Source organism: Lathamus discolor, chromosome 6, assembly GCF_037157495.1.
Source record: "Lathamus discolor isolate bLatDis1 chromosome 6, bLatDis1.hap1, whole genome shotgun sequence".
NCBI classification, from domain to species: domain Eukaryota; kingdom Metazoa; phylum Chordata; class Aves; order Psittaciformes; family Psittacidae; genus Lathamus; species Lathamus discolor.
The window spans coordinates 48,942,799-48,963,209 of NC_088889.1; the positions used below are offsets into that span (position 1 = coordinate 48,942,799).

The window sequence follows — 20,411 nt, forward strand, 5'->3', positions numbered from 1 at the left end:
GACATGCAGGTCTACTGAAGTCCTTGTAGACATCAAGATACACACAACTCCACAAAGTAGAAAAAGCTGTGTTTTTTTGAAGTTATTTTATTGTTTTACTTAGTAATTATTTAGACATTTCAGATAACTTGCTATGAGCACAAAGTATGTGACATGAAGGTAGTAGGTCTCCTTAATCAAACTCCAGAATTTGCAAACACTCACAAGGAGGTATATAATATCAACCCAAGTGTGTGCAGTCCAGCAGCCAGCTGTATTACCCTACCACTACAAATGTTTACAAAACCAGAAGTTATTAGTTCATCAGCTTCATCAAAACACTGATATCTATACTTACTAAAGGAACTTCTCACCCACTCACAGGCAAACCTGGGGCTTTCCTGAACTGGGACCAAAGCAACAGACCAAGACTTCGGAAAGAGTATTGAAATCACTTCGCCTCATTGCTTTTACATCTGCCTTTGAAGGGTAGAAAAGCTTAAGATGTTCCTCTATAGTTGTACCCACTTGCCAGGATAACTTGCTCATATTTTGCCTAAGAGACCTGATATTCAAATTACCCTTAGTATAACATACATCAGTGTAAGTATACCTAACACAGCAAGCCACTCTAAGCAGATATACCCCTGATGTTCTGAATTAAGGAAGATGTGTTGTATCCTTTAGCTACAAACACTACCTGCAAGTTATTTTATATACAGGTTTCTTTGTTCAGTAATAGAAAGCCTTCCATGCAACAAGTTGCCTGCCCTTCCAGTGATGTGTGAAATACTATTCCAGGTCAGAAGGTAGGTTTGGGTAAAACAAGGAAAAGGCACACATGTCCATGCTGAGTACACTCTGAGATAGCAAGGAAGACCAGTATTACACAAGCAGCACACTTACTGCTTTACAGAAACACGTGGACCAACCTTTACAACAGCCTAGTTCAGCATATTGATCTGAACTCTAGCCCTAGCTTCTTGCCAGGCATTGACAGGCACACTTCACAATAACACTGTAGGGTTTCCCTCTAAGGTAGTGGGATCAGTCCTCCTCCAAGCCAAAAGACTGTACTATGTCATGATCTTACAACACCCTAAGCTTGCTTATAGCTAACCCTGTCCCAGACATCATAATTCAGCTCTCAAATTCTGTTCCCTTTCACACAGGTATAAAGATACTTTAGTCTTTATTCATAGTTTAAGTCCAAAGAGGACATATGAACAATTGGGATAAACTAATTGCACAAAGAAAAAAGGATCTGATTTACAACACAGCTTATGCCAGAGCAAAAGTAATTTCCTCAGATAGTCCATAACTTCTGGTTGACCTAAAATACCCTGTTCTGAATAGGAAATCTAAGACTGTGGTAGATAACATGAATCATTATGTCTTCTTCCTTCTCACTGTAGATAACTGCATCTCATAATCCCTTTCATAAATGAACACAGCCATTCCCCAGAAACATGCAGGCAGTTTTGTTCCCACTCCTGTTGTTCTAGAACCTCACCCCTCTAAATAAGCTGCCTTCTAATTACCAGCATAAATATAATAACAACCAGCTTGTATCTGTTCATTCTTGTAGATTACTGCCCTTCAGTTTAACTAGTTTCCTCCCCCCCCATTTATCCCTTGATATATTTATAAATATCAGAAGCTTCTCTTTAAAAACCTCATTTTGCAAGGCTAGAGATAAGAGGCTCTTTTAGTCTCACCAGAAAAGCTCACTGCTCTCCCTTTGCACCTGTTCCAGCTTAGAAAAGTTGGATCCTATCTTTTCACTCTCATCCATAGACATGGGTGACCACAACTGCATCTGAAAGGCAGGATGCAACTTCATCCAGACCTTGTCTAAAGGCATTTAATACTTCTCACTCTCCTAGAGAATACCTCACCTGACTGCATTTGCCTTTCTTAGAACTACATTACACTTATGGTTGACATTCACAGACAAGCCAACACAGGCTTTACCTTTGCAAATGACAGACATGGAAGTGCAGGGGGCCCATCACAATGGTACTGGAACAGATTAATAAAGCACAGGTGTGTGCCAGATCTCCACAGGATCAAGAATATCTGTACTACAGGCCACTGCAAAATTTAGTAGGCCCACGGTTGCCCTGAAATCAATTAGCATATCCGCATCTTTTCCTCCACTGCTGTTCCTAACTAGTGTTCTTCCAGCTTGTGCCCACTTTTACTATTTCAAAGGTGTGATTTTACTTTGTGTCAATACTAATCATTACTAATTCTGCAGGTCAGTCAACCTTTCCAGAAAAATCATGGAATACCAGGTTGGAAGGGCCTCAGGGATCATCCAGTCCAACTTTTCTTGGCAAAGCATGATCTAGACTAGATGGCCAGCACCTATGCATCCAAATCTTAAAAGGGTCCATCACTTCCCTGGGGAGATTATTCCACTGGCTGATTGTAAAATACCTACCTATTGAAAATACCTACCCTATAACAGACTCCTCCCCCACCCTTCAGCACAGTGCTGTCACATTCATTTTTGTAATTTGTCTACCTTATCATTCTTCTATTAAGTCCCAGCTCTTCCACTTAAGCTAATAACTTCCCTGTGTGTCATTATATCAGTTGATTTCTGAAGGCCAGAGATTACAATTATAGATTTTCCTCTCTCTAGCAAAACTTCACCCTTTTTCAGAGAGGATATTTTATCACAGTGGCTCATGTTTACCCCTGACAACTTAATTTACAATTTGAAATTTATTCTAAATTCTCATTTACTGTTAAATGCACCATTTATTCTCACCCATTCTTCTGAACAACTGTACTTTATGAATTACAGTGTTAACTTTATTTTAACAGATTAACTTTAAACCCTTGCTACTGGACCTGCCATTTCAATACGGCTTTTTTCGCAATTCTTAACCATCTTAATCCACTAAATTATTTGATCCCCACACCAAATTGGTCCTTTTGTATCAGAAAAAATATTTATATGGTTATATACACCATATTTATATGATTATATAAAACTGGTTCTTTTTTCCCCCTTTGGCATATAAAGAAGTTGAGAATCAGGTACTTTCAGAATACTGTACATATTCTTACTTTAGGAACTTGGAAAATAGGAGGCAGCCGCTTTGTTCAAACAAGCTGAGATTTCCAATACTTCATTCTTAAATGCACAGATTCTCTTCTAAAGAACAGCTTGATTTTCAAGTGTCAACCAACTTCCAGTGAAAATAATGGGAGCTACAAAGTCCTTAGAACTTAGGAGGGGGGCTAAATGACTGAACCAACTGCTAAATGCAGACATGAGACTTGCACTTTTGACTATCTGGAAGTTGAAATCAACAGACAGTTCTGACATCAAATGCTACAGTCAAAATAAATATTAATGTATTTACATGGAGTCCCTATATACAGTTGTAATTCTGATGAACACAAATTTTATACCAGAATGTCACCATTGGGGTTTGGTGTTGTTTTGGTTTTTTTTTCAAGATTTTAGATCTGAATCAGCTGATGTCCCAGATGTTGGTGGATCAGGACTAGAATTCGAAACACTTCAGAAACATTGCATACTTCCACCTGAAAAGCCTTCTGAAAACAAAAAGCAATTAATCAACATGAAGACTTTCAGGTGCTGGCACAAATGCAAGCAAAACGTTTGCAGCTTTGTTCATTCAGTGCAAACAATGCAGACAAGTGAAACAGTATTTCTGTATTTCAAATGCCAGTTTCTCCTCAGCTCAGGAATCAGTTTACCCAGGCTATTACAGAGATTCAATCAGCACAGAAGTGCACCTGCCAGTAAAATGCACCAGACCCTGCCTGAACACCAGAGCTGAATCTAACTTTCAGCTACCATCTTACTACAAAAGGAATAACTACAAGTGCAATAAATGTAGCATGTGAGAGAGATTTCCTCCCATGCCCCTGCATCAACACCAAGAGGGTCAGCAGTACGGGTGATAGTCAAAACTCAGTGTGGAAATACCATACTATCAATGAACTCTTTCCCTGCAGTCACCTCATTTTTCCACTTCATAACCACTTTAACACCCAGCTTCTTAACCCTGAGATCACTGGAACTGTTCAGCCACTCGATCATTTGCAGTTCATAAGTGCTACCTGGGATGTGCAAGACATGGAGAAAAATAACGTGATAAACTGTGGGAAGGGGCGGGTGGGGGAGGAAATTAAATAAGAATTCCTCTACATCAGGGCAGGTGACCTGACTAGCAGAAGTGCCAGAAGGCAGGAAGAGGGCGCCCGGTTTTGTCAGTCTGCCTCCAGAGGTCTTGCCCACACACCAGAGAGGCAGAAGAGACTGCAGGACTTACTCTCGGGCTGCATTCCCCCCCACCCCGTGTGGCCGTTCCTCCCCCCACCTCCTCCATGCTGTCTCAGTGACCAAAGTCCCACACCCGGAGGCAAGCCTGTTTATTTGAAGCAGCAAACCTCGATTAACAGAGATGACATAACATCACCCCAGAACGCTCCAGTCAGCCCCTTGCCGTCACTTTGAAGAAAGAGCGGAGAAGAAGGGCTATGACAGCCAGCCCCGCACAGACCGGTCCTCAAGCGCCCAGCCCCTCTCCCCACTCGCGGGCCCCCAGCCGCCTCTCCCGGCAGCTAGGACGGGGTCGGGCCGCCTCCCCGCCCGCGCTCACCTTGGCCGGCGCGGGGGTCTCGCCTCGTCGGAGCGGGGCAGTGACAGGCGCAGCCAGCAGTATCGGCGGGTTCCGCAGCCGGCGCGCCAGCGGGGAGACCGGCGGTGCCGGCCCTGACCTTGGGCGGCTGCGCGGTGCTGGGTAGCAGGCAGGTGCCCGGCGCGGCTTCTGTCCCATTCAGCACTTGACCATCCCCTCTCCGTTTTCCTTAGAGCGGCAGAGCCCGTCTCAAATATCAGAGCCAGCCCTCCCGAGGAGCGCAGGAACTGACATCACCCGCCCCAGGCTTTTAACCCCTTTTCGGGCTCGGCGGCGAGGCAGGTGGGGCAGGCAGCACCCAGCGGCGGGTGCGGGTTGGGCGGGGGGAATGGAGCCGGAGCCGCCCTCTGCCGCTGCCGGACCCATCCCCTTCCCCGCCTACCCTGTACGTTCAGGGGCTTCCGCTGAGGATGGAAGAACTGGCCGGTGCTGACAAGGCACCCCTGGCCGGGCTCCCCGGTGCGCTTGCTAGCTGCCCCCTCCAGTGGGAGCGCTCCTGCTGTCTCTGCACAGGACAGCCATCTTGCTCTGCCCAGCACCTCACTGCAAAAGCCGAACGGTGTTGGAGGTCCCCGTGGGTAGAGCACCTGGCGGCTCTAGGCTGCTGCCTCGGGCCTCTCAGACGGGCAAGTGTAGGGCCCTTGTCTCCTGAGATCCCCCTTGCAGTCATCTCCCAGCCTTCAGAACCCATGTGCCCCAAAGCACAACGCTGTTTCCTGTGGAGCAGCTAGGCAGGGAGCTGGCATCTACAGAGCAGTGCTGCCCTCACCACCCACCACAGCCTGGAGGAGCTGATGGAGCACCCTTCACTGGTTGTAGGCAGCCCCCAGCGCATGATGGACATGAAAACCAAATTAATGTGATGATGGCTCTCTTGACGAGAGGACACCATCCTACTCACACATGCTTAGCCCATCTCACACAAGATAGCTCAAACAAACTGGTCTGAGTTTTCAAGCATTTCTAAAGACAGCTACCAGCACTTTATTCAAGGATAGGGATACCACTTATTGAGCTACTTTATGTGCAGCAATCTCCTACATGAATATAAATTTACTTAATAATATATATTACCTGTGTTACTCAAATGGAGCTGGCAGTGTCACTGCCTGGAGAAGCTGGCCACTGGGACTGAGGGTGCTGCCTGCTGCTGCCCTCTGCCCCAGGCCAGTCACTGCCACCCCTGGGCTGGCTGCACCTGCACTCTGTCTCTTAATATCCAACAGACCAGGATGGGCACATGGGAACCAAAGGGAGTGGAGACAGAGGGGGGCTGCAGGACCCCAGGGCTTTGGGCCTTAGACCAGCATGTTTCAAAGCAAAAGATCATTCATTCTGCTCCAGGTTTAGCAACTACTTGTTACTTTCTCCATCATCAGGCATGTTACTTCCATCAAAGATACTTTAAGAATTTCCCTATGAGGCTGTCCTCACTGGGGATAACAACAGTCATGCTGACATGTATCTCCCTGGCCCATTTACATGTGCCCTTCATATGGCCTGCTTTGACACCATGGAAGGTGGTCTCATCGCCTCGAGAAAGCAAGTGTGGCTTGTTGGGAAGGGATGAACCAAAAAGGTGATGTCTTGAGTGATAATGAGAGATCCATGAATGCTCTGAAACTGTGCTTTGGCTCCTGTTGAGACTGCCCACGTATAACAGAGCAGTCTGAATTAAACAGGCTTGCAACAGCCTACGGAAGAAGCAGGCAGGAGAACTGAAAAAAGTTATCTCCTAGTACTATAAGCAAAACTCTTCACTAGGCATGGTTAAACAAGATCTTAAGTGTGGTTATCTGGCTCACAGATATTGCCTGGTCTGAGATCTGCTGTTTAATAATCTTGTGTTGTAAAATCTTTCCTCACATCGATAGTGTGCTTTCACTGGTGTCTCATCAGAGAAACAGTAGCAAATCACTTACTATGCACAAATAAAAAGAATGATGTGATTAAGTGGCTAAAATATAGAAATATAACTAAAAACATAAGGCTAAGATTTGGACATGGGAGTGGTTAAAGGCAAACACTGAGATCTATACCTTGTTATTCAAAGAAGTATTCAGATTTCCAAAGACTCTGTGGACCTTGCAGTTCCCTGAAGATTGTTTTGCTTTAGATTTCTCATTTATTACCAGTTTCATGGGAATTTGGCTAAATGACACTGCCTGTTCCTTTCTAGCTAAAAGACAAAGCATACATTACACAGCTGGTTCAGGCAGAGAGCAGGATAGCACTAGGCAGAGATGGCCAGAGAGCCTCGTGGAGACAGGCAAAGAACTGAAAAGAAACAGGCATCTGGCAAGGCGCTCTCCCATTTGGCCAGCCCACCAGGGCAGAAATGGAGCTGGTTGCTGGGATAGCGTCACCTAAAGAGACTTCTCAAGCGGTTCCTAGTGGAAGGGACTCCAGTTGGCTACAGATCATGTATTGTGAGTGAACCTGTATTAATCCCTACTCCCAGTGACCTAGGCAGCTTCATGCCTTACAGAATCCCCTCCTGAACTGAGGTTGACCAAAGTGGGAAAAGAAGCTATTGCCTTCATGCTCCCCAGCCTATTCCTGACTCCTTTCAGTCACAGCATACAACTATAGTTATTTCTTGATCAGAATTTTGTGACATATTTTTATTCTTCTTTTAAAGGCACTGGTCAAGTTCTCTCATTCGCACCAGCAAAGCCAACAGGATTGTGTCACTAACTAACATGTCAATCTGGCCTTGTGTTTTTCCCAGGCAATGAAGCTTGACTGCCAGGACATTCTTCAGCCACTGAACTTTATACAAGGTACCTCCCCAAGAACTGCCTGCACACGCCTTGCTTTAACTCCTGGAGGCCCAGAACCACATCAGCACTCACACAACCATGTGCTACCATTTCTTTAATGCAATTATTCCACAGAGCTGTGCCTCCTTATGCTGTATGTTAAATTATTTAACAAAATTATTATAAAAAAATAATAAATATGGCTTTCATTAAATAATGCAAAGAGAAAAAACAGTTTTGACTATAGAGGGAGAAGGTTACAAGAACAGCCAGTAGTATCTCACACTTCCCAAGTGATTTACCTTGGTAGTTATCTTTAATATGTCTGCTCAAGCACTTTGTGTCAGGTTTTTACAATTTGCAGACAAATCATTCAGCAAAAAATAAAATTTACTATAAACAGCAAATATTGACAAAACAAACTCTCTGGCAGATGCAAGAGAACTAGCTTGGCATTGTTGGACTATCGTTATCACAACACAAGCACAGGCTGCTTTCTTAAGAGCACTATATCCAAAATACCTAAACAGAAGGACAAAAAGATAAATGAGAACAAGGTGTCAGAAGAGTAGAAGGAACTCTTTGTCTAGCAAGCAAAGTTGTCATAGTTCTGCAGGTGGGAGAGAACGTTACGTTCCAGTCACAGCACTGATGAAAACTTACCAAAGGGGCAAGGACACCAGCCAGACCAAGTCCATGTGTCAGAACTAAATCTAATGTGGGAAAAAACTTGCATAAAAACAAGACAATACCTTGAAACACCTGTTTGAGGTACTTGTATCTCTCCGCAGGGAACTTAGGCTTCATATTGTAGTTCTCTGAATTCCACCTGTGTTAGAGGCTTAAAGACATTGAAAATGGCCTTTGTGCCTAGTTCCCTTACTCTGTTCCTCCTGGGCTTGCAGTGTGCTGACAGATATGACACAGACCTGCAAAACCCTGCTTTGCTTCTCTTCTAATCAGCAATGACAAGTTCATGTAGCAGAAAGTAAGACTGGCAGCTGTGGATCACCTCACTGCATAAACCAGTTGCTCGTGGGAGGACCCAGTGGGAGGGCCAGGAAACCATTGCCCTTGGGTACTTTGTCAGCTGGTTTTGGTTGTGTTATGGCAATCTCGTCACACTTCACACACATAAAGGACATAAAGACATTTGTGTGTACCAAGAACTTAAGTGAGAGCATATGTTTTATATATACAGCCTTGACTGGCACAGAGCAAAACAGTGGAGAATTTTCATTTTCCTTAGGGCATCATCCCACGGGTAACTCCAGTGCTACTCAGTGTTAATAGCTCACAGCTTGTTTCATCTCTGTGCTTCTCCATTTTCAGCCTCCATATACCAAATTGCATTAGGTCTTTCTCTACTAGATTAAGAAGCCATCAACTATCATTAGTCTGTGACAAAAAACTTTACTTTCCCTTCTATAACATACACAGATTTAACATCTCTCACAATAATTAATGTTTTCTAATGCATGTATTCTCATAGGTTTATCTACATCATAGATTAGACAACTGGAGCTTAAAAAGTAAATTTGGGGTTGTTATCAGTATGCTTGTGTGTGCCTGTTAAACTCCTGTTCCAGAGGGCAGAAGAAAGGAGGACAGCGTATGGGAGTCTTCAGGCTAAGGAGGAAGAAAACAGTCCTTGCAAGTGTATTTGTTTTGTGTGATCTTGTGTGTCTGGCATTGGCTGGTATGCAGCCCATACGGTTCCCACATACCACGGCACGCTTTGAATCTTTTTCAGAGTCCACAGGTTACAGCATAAAGTGCTGTGCAATTGATACCAGACATAATGAATCTCACAGGTAAACTGTATCAAGCCCAGATGCTACAACTATGCAGAGCTGGCTCAACAGTACTTGAAAAACTAAATGTTGCTGCCCTAAGGATGAGGGGTCTCGCTGCTCCCACAGAGGAAAAGGAGGCATAGGAAGAGGGGGGATGGAGCTGGGAGAAGGTATTGGAAGGAATCAGGAAGAGCCCTGGAGAACTGGGCCTGCTGCTCCTGCAGCCTCAGTGATGTGAGAGATGGTCACAGTTCTCCTGCTGCAGGCAAGAGCCCATATACCTTGACCCCTCCTTCAACAGCAGCAGCACGTCCGGCCTCCCAGGAGCACAGTTCAGGCAAAGTAGGCAGCGGCATATAGTCATTTTGCTTCCCCAGGTTTCCTGTGAAATGCCAGGGAAATACCCATTTACAGAGCAGGTTCTGGAAGCACAGTGCAAAAAGCTGCACTAGGGAAAGGAACCCAACCACGTTGGGAGTAAGGAACAGATTATAGATTACTGGTATGGACAGACTGGTCATCTCAGCCCAGTTCTTAAACATCAGCTGTCTGAGGGACATGTTCAGTAAGAGTGAGCATTGAGGAGGCAATAGTGTGTGCTGCAGGTCGCCAGAGGAGCTCCACAGTATAGCACAGACCCTTACTATGCTGTTGAAGATTATAGTTATGCATCCAGACATTACTGCAAACAGCTTCTCAGCAAAAAACCCCCTCAGACCACAAGGGATCATGGGGAGTGAACTCCTGCCTGATCCCCACTAAAGCTATAAACAGAGTTTTTGGGTGGGAGAGGTTTTGGCAGGCCAAGAGAAGTAGCAGTCCTTGTCCCTGCTGTACCCCTATGGCAGAGCTGAGGAGAAATTCCATTTACCAGAATTGCTAAATTAATACATTCAGTGAAGTGTAATGTAGTTCTCAGCTTGCACTCTGTTTGGGTGCTGATCTGAGAACTTCAGCATGGGCACCTGGGGTAGGTCTGTGGTCAGCGCAGGAGAGACTGCACAAAACACCATGCTCTGATGGAAGATCCCTGCCTCTCCACAAGTAGGGTGGCCTGTACTGGCTGTGAGCAGGAAAGAGAAGACACTAGTAGGAGATGGGGCTAGTCTGCGGGAAGGGTTTTGGCTGCCTTCCCAGTCTTGTGTGGAAGTCATGCCTACGGCTACCAAATGTAGGGATGGGGTGGGGGGAACAGCACAGATCCCTGCCATAGGACTCCTACTTGCAGAGCCTCCATTGCTAGAATCAGCAGGCAGCCTGTCCTCCATGGTGTAGCGCAGGAGGGAGGCATTGTTAGCTGGAGAGGATTTTGGCTCCTTTCCTGGTCTCACACCAGAGCCAGGCACACAGCTCCCAGCTGTCTGTGATCTCTGATCTGGGATCTTTCAGGCTTGTCAACACGCTGTGTAAAGGGAGAAATTATTTCACTCCCACATGGGGGGTGGAAATGTCAGAAGCCCCCATGGAGGTCCCTCTGCCTGCATCTCCCAGGTGGCATCATCTGCAGGTAAGCAGCCTTGGAGAGGGCTCTGTCTCTCTGCAGATGAGATCCCCATGCAAAATACTTGAGAAGCAGCAGTTGCTGAGCTTCCCTGGCAGGACTGTTCCTGCTGGTTTCCATGGGGATCCACAAAAACAGCAGGAAAGCACTGACCTCTTTTGGAAGACAACATGATGTGATAGTGCCTGTGGCTGGGGAGGGGGGGACAAGCCCACTTTTATACTGTTAACTGAGTTATGGGGTTAGTCCTGGGGCTTTCCTGCCAAGAGTTGGCAAGGAAAACATTTCTGTACTATTCCCAAAGGGTTAGCAGCAGCATTTGTGTACCACTCCCAAAGGGCTAGCAGCAGTTCAAAGCAGTAACTCAAGCTTGTAGGTATTACAAGCTGACAGAGGCAGGTTCAAATGATATTGCAGATTAATTTTAATGGACAGCACTGGCAAATTATGTCAGCAGGCAGCCTAAACAAGCAGTGTTTAATAGTACTTTGACTGGATGGGGTTAGTGGGAAGCACTGGTGAGGAGCACAGGATATGCCACTATGTGGCCCAGCATGCAAGTGTACACACAGAAATATGACATACAGAGAAAATGTGCATGCTGCTCTCTCTTCTGTCACGTCTAAAAGCATATGAATCAAATCTCACACTTTTCACTTTGGTCACAGAGGGAAGCTTCCATGTGCCAGGAACAAATTCACAGTCTTGCCATAACAGTATCATGTCACTAAGACTTCACCCACTGCCCTAAAGGTCTCACCCAGCCCTCTTCACTGCAAAAGCATCAAGTGTTATATAGCACACTCTTCCCCATGAAGTCTGGAGGTGCCTGCCCGATACCCACCCACCCACCCGCTTGCACACAGCAACAACTGACAAACAGTACAGCTGCCAGGATGAAAGGACATGGCGGGAATGGGTGGAGGGGAGGCTTTATTCATCTGCATAATTTTTGTGAGGCAGTTTAAGATTTCCAGAAAATTCCGCAGGAGGGGAAAGGTAAAACTGATAGAGGATAAGATGGCTTTCAAACACAGCCAACAAGCATCTTAAAAAGGAAAACCTAATTTTGTGTGTGCCTCTGCCTCTGGGCAAAATATTGTTGGCTCAGTTTTGAAGGTGCTGGGAAATTCAGGGGTTGGGTGTCTCTCAAAACCATTCTCAGGGTGCCTGCAACAGGGTGACCAGAAAAAGGTGCCAATTTTGAATATGTCATCCTAATTTTATTTTTTTATTTTGTCATTGGCAATCAATAAGCACTCCTCGGGAGGCTCAGAGATTGATCTAGGACTTGTGTTTCACTCTATGCACTGCCTGAGGCAGCAACCCATGTAATAGAAATCCATCACCTTGGCTGTAGATTTCAGTGGCACTTGAATATCGTTGCGCTGATTGTTGTGATATGACACTTCCACCCGCTTCCTAATGCAGTGCTCCCTTGCCCAGAGTCCTATGAGCCTGCAAAGGAGCCTCTGTAGTTGCAGTCACTGCCTGGCCTCTCCCTCTGTCAGTGACTGCCTCTCCTGCCCAGTAACCGCAGTGCTGGTGTAGAGATGCAGAGTCCCCCAGTTCCCTCAGAAACCCATGCCAAGATGCAGCACATCTTGGACACATAGATGGACAGCTAATTAAAACTGCTTATGTAGCTCCAATGCAAAACTGAGTTCGGACCTTCTGCATAGAATGTCATGGGTAATTTTTAGTTATTTGTTTAATCAGTGTTAATTGCACACAGTAGGCGGTCAGAACTCAGCCTGCAAATGCTCAGTTGGCTGGGACGCTCAACTTCTCCAGTCATTCTGGAAACCCTGGTTGAGGGGCAGAAGGAGGGGCATTTGCTCATGAATGATACTCTGGGGATTTTTTCTGCAGAGGAAGGAGGAGGAGGAGAGAAAGTATGGGAAGATGGGCTGCATCAAAAGGAGCCTGGCCAGCAGGTCAAGGGAGGTGATTCTGCCCCTCTACTCTGCTCTGGTGAGACTCCACCTGCAGTATTGCTTCCAGCTCTGGGGCCCCCAGCACAAGAGGGTTGTGGACCTACTTGAGCAAGTCCAGAGGAGGGCCATAAAGATGCTCAGAGCACCTGATCACATGTAGAGACAGGTCATGAGAGTTAGGGCTGTTCAGCCTGCAGAAGAGAAGGATCCGGAGAGACTTTATTGCAGCCTTTCAGTACCTAAAGGGGGGCTACAAGAAATCTGGAGAGGAACTTTTTACAAGGGCATGTAATGATAGGACAAGGGGGAATGGTTTTAAGTTGAGAGAGGATAGATTTTGATTAGATATTAGGAAGAAATTCTTCACTATGAGGGTGGTGAGGCACTGGCACAGGTTGCCCAGGGAAGCTGTGGCTGCCTCATCCCTGCCAGTGTTCAAGGCCAGGTTGGACAGGGCTTTCAGCAACCTGGTCTAGTGGAAGGTGTCCCTGCCCATGGCAGGGGGTTGGAACCAGGTGATCTTTAAGGTTCCTTCCAACTCAAACCACTCTGTAATTCTGTGACACTAAGGGGTGATCGGGCTCCTGGGCCCACTCTGCGCTGGAGAGACTTCAGCATACCTCCTGCTTGAACTGCCACTAGCCAGACATTGGCAGAGCTGTCCCATCAGCAGGGGCCTTGTCCAGATACTTAAATTGGGGCGTTTCAATCCAGTCTTTCCTTTTGGTATTCTATTTTGTTCAGAAGTGTCTTTACATTTGTAGTTACTATAAAAGACACCGATAATATTACGCGTGTATGTATGTGTAGATGTGCAATAATGCGTGCATACACACACGAATTATAAGTGCATAATGTCTGGTATGTTATAGTAATAAATGTGTTATATAAAACCACAACATGACCCAGCTCGATAGCGGCTAGGGCCGGAGCACCGAAGCGCGGAGCCCGCGATGCCTGGGCGCCTGAGGCGGACCCGCCGCCCCGGCAGTCGGGAACGGCCGCGCCCTTCCCCGCCGCCTGTGCTCTGGCGCCACCTGGTGTGTGGCTGCGGCGCTGCGGGCGGGTTTCTGCTGAGGGAGTTCTATCGCAGGCGTTGGTGCATCGAGGGAATCCGACAAAAACGGGTGCCCCGGGAGCGGGCGACGCCTTCGTCCGGTTTCACTTTGCTCTGTGTACATTTGCGGTGGGGAAATGGGCTGCATTCCCAATGGACAGTTGGGTGCAGAGTCAGTGGGACACATCTTCCGGCTATCTTAGCCGTGAATACCTGCACCCGGAAAGCCCTCTGCCATTCTGCTGAAACGTAACACCACTAACTCACACTCTTTTAAACTGGTTTTCAAATGCCTGCAAGCATCAAAGATTTACCTGGTAATATCTTCAGAAAGATTTCACAGCATGAAGCTCTTTGGAGGCCTCATTTTAAACAGACAGGTTCAACTGCACAACACTGAATTGCATCCAACGAAATGTCCTCACAAGCTGTGCAACCTGAGCTGGCTTACACAGGGAGGGAAACATGAGGTGAGGCCTTGTGCCTCCTTGGCATTGCGTTCAGCCACTGGCCTAACACTTAGCGGCTCTCAGTTTGTCTCTACAGTTTAGCAAGTTTTGTCTTACCAGGGAAAAAAACCTCCCAGTGGGACAGTCAGTCATTGCCCTCTGACAGACATGAACACAACTGTGCATCTGCACCCTTTAGGCCCTCTGATAATTACAGCTAATACGGATTTCTTCTCAGCTGAAATACATAGAAATCTTGGATCAGACAAACATGAGCTACAACCAGGCTGTTCCTAGCATGGTGGTGGTACAGCTCTGAGGTATCTGAGGGGAGATGGAATATTTATGGCTGTGGATTTGCTGTGGGCTCTCTGCTGGAGGGGTGCTAAGGGTCAGCACCAAACCATGTCTCTGAGACACTGGATGCACACGCTATCATATAATCTTGTCTAACTCACACCCGGGCAATTATTCCTAAGAAGCAGATAAGCATTGGATTGTTTTACTATATAAACATATGGGACTGTGCAGGAGAGTAGGAGGTGTTCCTAGGGCAATGGTTGCAGAAGAAAGGATGTTCAGTTCAGGTGTAAGTTCAAAGAACCAGTTTTCTCTTTGGTGCAAACCCACAAAAAACCTTAAGACTATTTTCTAATTTTTGTTAAAGCTGGACCCACCCTTACAACAGGTCAAAACTCAAGCCTGGTGTTTCTGTACAAGACACTTCTCTCCTCTGAGCCTTCATTTCTTCATATAAGGATGAATGCACCATTTATGTTCGCCAAAAAATTATTTAGCTTCTCAGAAGACATCACAGAAATAAACCCCCTTAGATTAAACCTTTTATAAATTAAGAACTTTAACAAAATGTTTTTATGCTGGATCAAAATCGTAATCTGATTCTTCTAATGAGCAAAAGTAATTCCATCATTACCGCAAGAAAGGGTTGCTTTTGCTTTTAAATCTAGGAGAGCTTTTAAGCCTGTACTGCTAGCTTTACATTCCCTCTGCAAAGCACTCTGCAGACATACAGAAATGCAGAATACTGGTTCCAGATTTCTATATTCTTGTCTGAAATCAGTGCCCATCTGATACTATCTGGGCTTAGATTGACTAGATTTATATTTAAAGCCTGATGTCATAGAAGATAGTCTGTGAATTGTAGGCATGCAGGCATAAAAGGAGAGAAGATTCAGGACCTCTTCCACCACGGAAGGATTATGCCAGGATCAGGCAAAATCCCCCTGCTTGCAAGAGGTTATGGTCACATGGGTTTGTGACTGGGTCATGTCTTTCAGTCTCTGCAGAAGAGACAGCACGTTTTGGATCCAGCAGCTTTGGTACTCCTACAAGCTCATATTTATTCCTCCCAGAAACCAAGATTTCTGGGAACTGTCCTGAATTTCCAGTAGCTATTTACTCCATTATCCAAAAATCAATCACAGATGGTGCTTTTGATGCTGGCAGGTTTGAAAAAATAATCTCTTGGCTTATATCCTGAGCACATTTGATCTGGACTGACTGGGTGGAATCATGACAGCCCATCATCTAGTCGTTGGTACAGAAACACTTTCCTGTCTGCAGCTAACTTTTGGGCAAGGATGACCATTTTCCTTTAAATAGCAAACTTCAGCCTTAAATAGTTACACTTTGCCCTTGCTGTTTGGGTCTGCTGCATACCGAAGACTTAGCTCTTAGCAACATGAAATCCCATCCTAATTAGCTTCTGTTTAACAATACCACTTTGTACCACTCTCAGAATGCCAAGTTCCTTCTATTCTGGGGCTACAGAGGAAAGGAGCATTTCATATGAAGCTCAATGCAGTTCAAGAGTCTTTCAGTGAGATGCAGGTTTTTTTTTCCAAAGTGTGAAGTAGTCCTGTATGTTAAACCTGAGCCACTCTGTGTGAGTAGAAGCCACACTCAGGAAATTAAAGACTGTTAACTGAACATAGCCCAGTGTAAGCACACAAAACTGCTGTAAGAAGTTCTGGAAAATTCAGCAGTGTCATAAACTCAACATAAAGGGTGCATGCTAAACATAAAACTCGTGTGTAAGTGGTCAGGTGGTATAATTCATTCCAATTTGACACTCAGCTGGAGAGAAAACTGTGCATCATTTACTCACTGGGGAGTCAGTAAGAACATATAAAATACAGCAACTTAGCCATCTTCTGTATTTGCATCAACACTCCCAACACTTGCAGAAAGCACGGAGACCCATGGACCTCCCTACAATAATAAACAAACAAGATGATACATGCAGCTCTGCCCACCGCAAATGCCAATGGCTAATGATGATCATTCACACATACAGGTTTTTGCATTTGGTCCTTTTTTTATGCTGCTGTAAATGTTTTCCTCACCTTACAGGAAAGTCCCTCAATTCAAGGACAGTTTCTTATCTGAAGCAGTCTGAAGACAGAGAGAGTGACAATGCCGAGCTCTTTTTTCTTTTCAGCCTTTCACAAAATCTTTTAGCAGTCTGTTTTACTTGCTATCCTTGAAACTTTGATCTAATTTCCATCCCATAAATCTACTCTCCTAGACATTATTCAGAACAATGACTGTTTGATGACCCCAAATACGTCTATTTGCTTTGAGTTCTAATATTTTGTGGTTATACAGAATTCCATCATTTTCTGTACATTGTGAATTTGTGCAACCAATGTGTTCACATTCTTTAAAAGAAGTCTTTATAGCTTTTAAAGTGAATAAAAGAACCCCTTCCTGAAATGGGTTTGGTGCTTGTTTTAAAGGAAAAACTCCATTATCATGACACATTCCGACCACAGTAGGTAAGTATAAAGCAACCTGAAAAAAAGAAAAACTCTTGCTCAAAAAGCTTTGCTGAGATAAACCCAAGGCTGCAAGTTTGAGTGGATATTGGAGCCACTGTAAATTGGATTGGTCTTGGTCCTGAAATGTAGTATCCAGCAAAGCTTAAATTTTCAGATCCCAGTGCCTACAAAGCCCTGAAGGCAGGGCCTGCAATTTGTTAATTCCAGCATGTTCTGGTCTTTCAAACTCAATGGCATGCCAGGTGCAGGTATGAAGTATACACCAGTGCACCCACTGACCTCTTGCTCTGTGTGGGTGACAGACAGCTCTGCGAAGCTATTACACCTGCTTCAGATGATGGATCTGAGGGACCATGTTCTTAGCCAGCAGCAGGGTCTGACTAGGGGCTATGTGGTGGAGGTTGCTTGCAGATAAGATTGTTGGAATTTATTCAGTATCATAGAGAAACCTGTATTAACTTCCATAATTGGCAGAGTTTGTAATTGTCACTCCACCTGTTAATATGTACTTTTTTTCAATGTATTACCATTCAAATTAGTACTTTGCTGATACCCAGATATCAGCATGGACAAAAGTCACAGAGGAGCTGTTCTGACACTGTAAGAACTTTCAGCAGATTATTTTCTCTCTGTCATCTAGCAGGTAGGAGGAGATTAACAAGGGCTACTGGGTGGATTGTTCCCCTGGGATGCCCAATTTGCTTGTGCACAACTCCTCAGGGCATATCCGGTTGCCCTAATTTTTATATGGCTATCCACCAGCCTTGGGGAACATGACAGCACCATTTTTTTGCTCTCTTGGAAAGAAAGGAATTGGGTGTCACAGTGTTAATATTCACGGATCACGATAAAGGGACACAACAACTGCCCAGGAATGTCTCCACCTAGAACCTGCGAGATGAGGTTACAGGACTGTTGCCAGCAGGCGAAGACATGGACTCATCTACCTGCAACTTTTCCCTAGTTATTAGCTCATCAGTTATAAACATTTCTAAAGGCTACCTCTGTAAACATAGCTTCTTGGGACATTCAGGAGAAGCTGTTCTGCTATACCAAAAATGCCCTAAAAAAAAGATCATTAGCTAAGTCTAGTCCAATTGCTCTGCTAGAAAGTGTTAACTACTGCTGAGCTGCCCACCTGGTAATGAATTTTGATCATTTTTCTTTATCCTGATCATGGGGCAAGGGCATTGAGAATATAGGGAACATAACAAGTGGGAGAAAGATAGTGGACCTGTTGTAGTTTAAGGGAGAAGTAAGGGACAATATAGTTCCCTATAGCAGGAAGCAGGGCTTGTAAATTCCTAGTTTATCTGAGTTTTATTTGGGCTGCAGTGATGTTTGCAGGTAAGTGACAGTTAAATGTTCACAGAATTATGCACATGTGAATGTTTTATAGTCAAAGTAACATAGTTAGTAGTTGTTCGTGACTGGGATCATGCTACAGAAGCAGTTTATCTGGGGAAGATGTATTATTTCTTTGTCCTCTGGACTTATTAGGGTGTCAAGAAGAACATCAATTGATGGCTAAGTCTGTACCTCTGAGACTGGCTAATAAAGAACCCTTAATTGCTTGTATTAGTATGGATATGCCTTAAGAAAAAAGCCTAGAGAAAATGTAGCTGACTCCAAAAGAATTTTATAATCTGATATCATCTTTGGCTGTGTTAAACTATGATAGAGTATTTCTTCCTAATAGCATGCCTAACATTACAACAAGATTTAAAATGGCTTTGAATCAAAAAGCAACTATGTCTTTTTTTTTTTTTCTGAAGAAGCAAAATTCAGTACTAGCCTTTTTACTCTCAAATTCCCCTTGTATTAATTTTCATTTTTCCTTTGGAAAGATATAAAAAACGGAATTTAGTTCACATCTGCAAAGGCAACTATAAAAAAAAAAAAAAAAAGCCTTCTGAAATCATTTGATGGCATAGGTGTGATAGTGGTCAAATTATGAAAGAAGTGATATTTACTTATGCGTAAGAGCCTAATTTGGGCTTTTTTTCTGACTCTCATGTTACCAGTTCAAGATCTGCCTCGTAGTTAGTCAGCGTGTTACAAAACAGAAAGCACCTAGTTTGAGTGTCAGCCTGGGATTATTTTGCCTGACTTCAGCTACCCAGAAGCCAAGAAACAGGCCTGAACTATTCATCTGGCTCCGTCTATCACCAGTGGAGACAGTTCCATCTCCTTAGGATGGAGCGCATAATCATCCAGAAGTGTCCACCTCTCACAACTGTGTGAATACGGAATTAGAGCAGATGGAAAGCAAAGAATCACAGTATTCTTATAGACAGAGAATAGCTAATACAGAATGGAGATGTAAGTATATCACATCAAGAAACTGGGACAATCTTCCATCTTTGCAGCACTGTCAAGAACTGGATCAGTCCATAGACGAAGAGTCACAGCTAATTGTGCAGATGACTTTCACAGCTGAGGAGCTGAAAGGTGCATCAGGACCTTCGCTCAAGTTTCCTCTCACTTTATCTGTTTTTCTTCCATTTCTGAGGCTGATTTCTCATTACCAGCATCAGTTATACTAGTTGTAGCTGGAAGATCTGCAGGATGCCTGGGATTATTTGATATCTGGAGCATCATTTCTGGTCTCTTCTAGACTAGAAAGTCACAGAAATTATGGTTTTAAAGTTCACTGGGCTGGATATTTTTAAGCTGGCATTTGTAGTAAGTGTAAAATATCTCATAATCATAGATCACAATATGACAAAAATTCATATCCGATAAGTCATGAACTAAACATTCTTCAGGGCTACGTTCTTACTTAATCCATTAAATTCTTCACAAAAAGACTTCACAAAAACATTCTTCAGGGCTACGTTCTTCTTTAGTCCCATGAAATTCTTCACAAAAAAGTCTCTTTATAACTTTCCAAAATGAAAACTTAGTCTTTAGACAATATCATGGCCATGCCTATGCAGTCTATGCTGCAGTTATGCCTACTGATGGGGAGATTTGCTGTATAAGATACAGATGAATATTTGATGATGTAGTTATTTATTTAATGTATCTGTAGAGATAAACAGCCTTTTTCATGTGACTTTTCTTAGTCATCAAAAAGATTTGGGACCATTTGGCTCTTACCCCACCTGACCAGCTGATATTTGTTGGGGTCATGTCTTTGTTGTGGAACAGTTACCAGGACAGTGACAAGATCTGAAAGGAAAGGAAGAAAAGGTTAAAGCTACCTTTTAAAAAGTGCAGTAGCCTCCTTGTATATCACTTTGATATGTTCATCATATGCATGTATATGCCCGCTGCAATAGATGATGAGGTTAGATAGATGCTTGTCCAGACTTCTGGGTATTATTTTCAGTCCTGTGTGATAAACTTCTCCATGCCTGAGGCTATCCACTTGAATGAGAAAAATATTCATACGTAATGTATTCTGAAAGTGACATAACAAAAGTAAGATAACGGTGA

The 20,411-nt window shown here is 44.3% G+C and overlaps 1 protein-coding gene across 1 annotated transcript in view; it reads right to left on the reverse strand.

Moving 5' to 3' along the window:
- PLEKHH1 (pleckstrin homology, MyTH4 and FERM domain containing H1) overlaps positions 1–4,822 on the reverse strand; it is a 53,420-nt gene extending 48,598 nt beyond the window's left edge. The window contains exon 1 of the mRNA XM_065686721.1: positions 4,629–4,822. The gene's annotated coding sequence lies outside the window, so the exon portion shown is untranslated. The remainder of the gene's footprint in view (positions 1–4,628) is intronic.
- Positions 4,823–20,411: the final 15,589 nt, after the last annotated feature.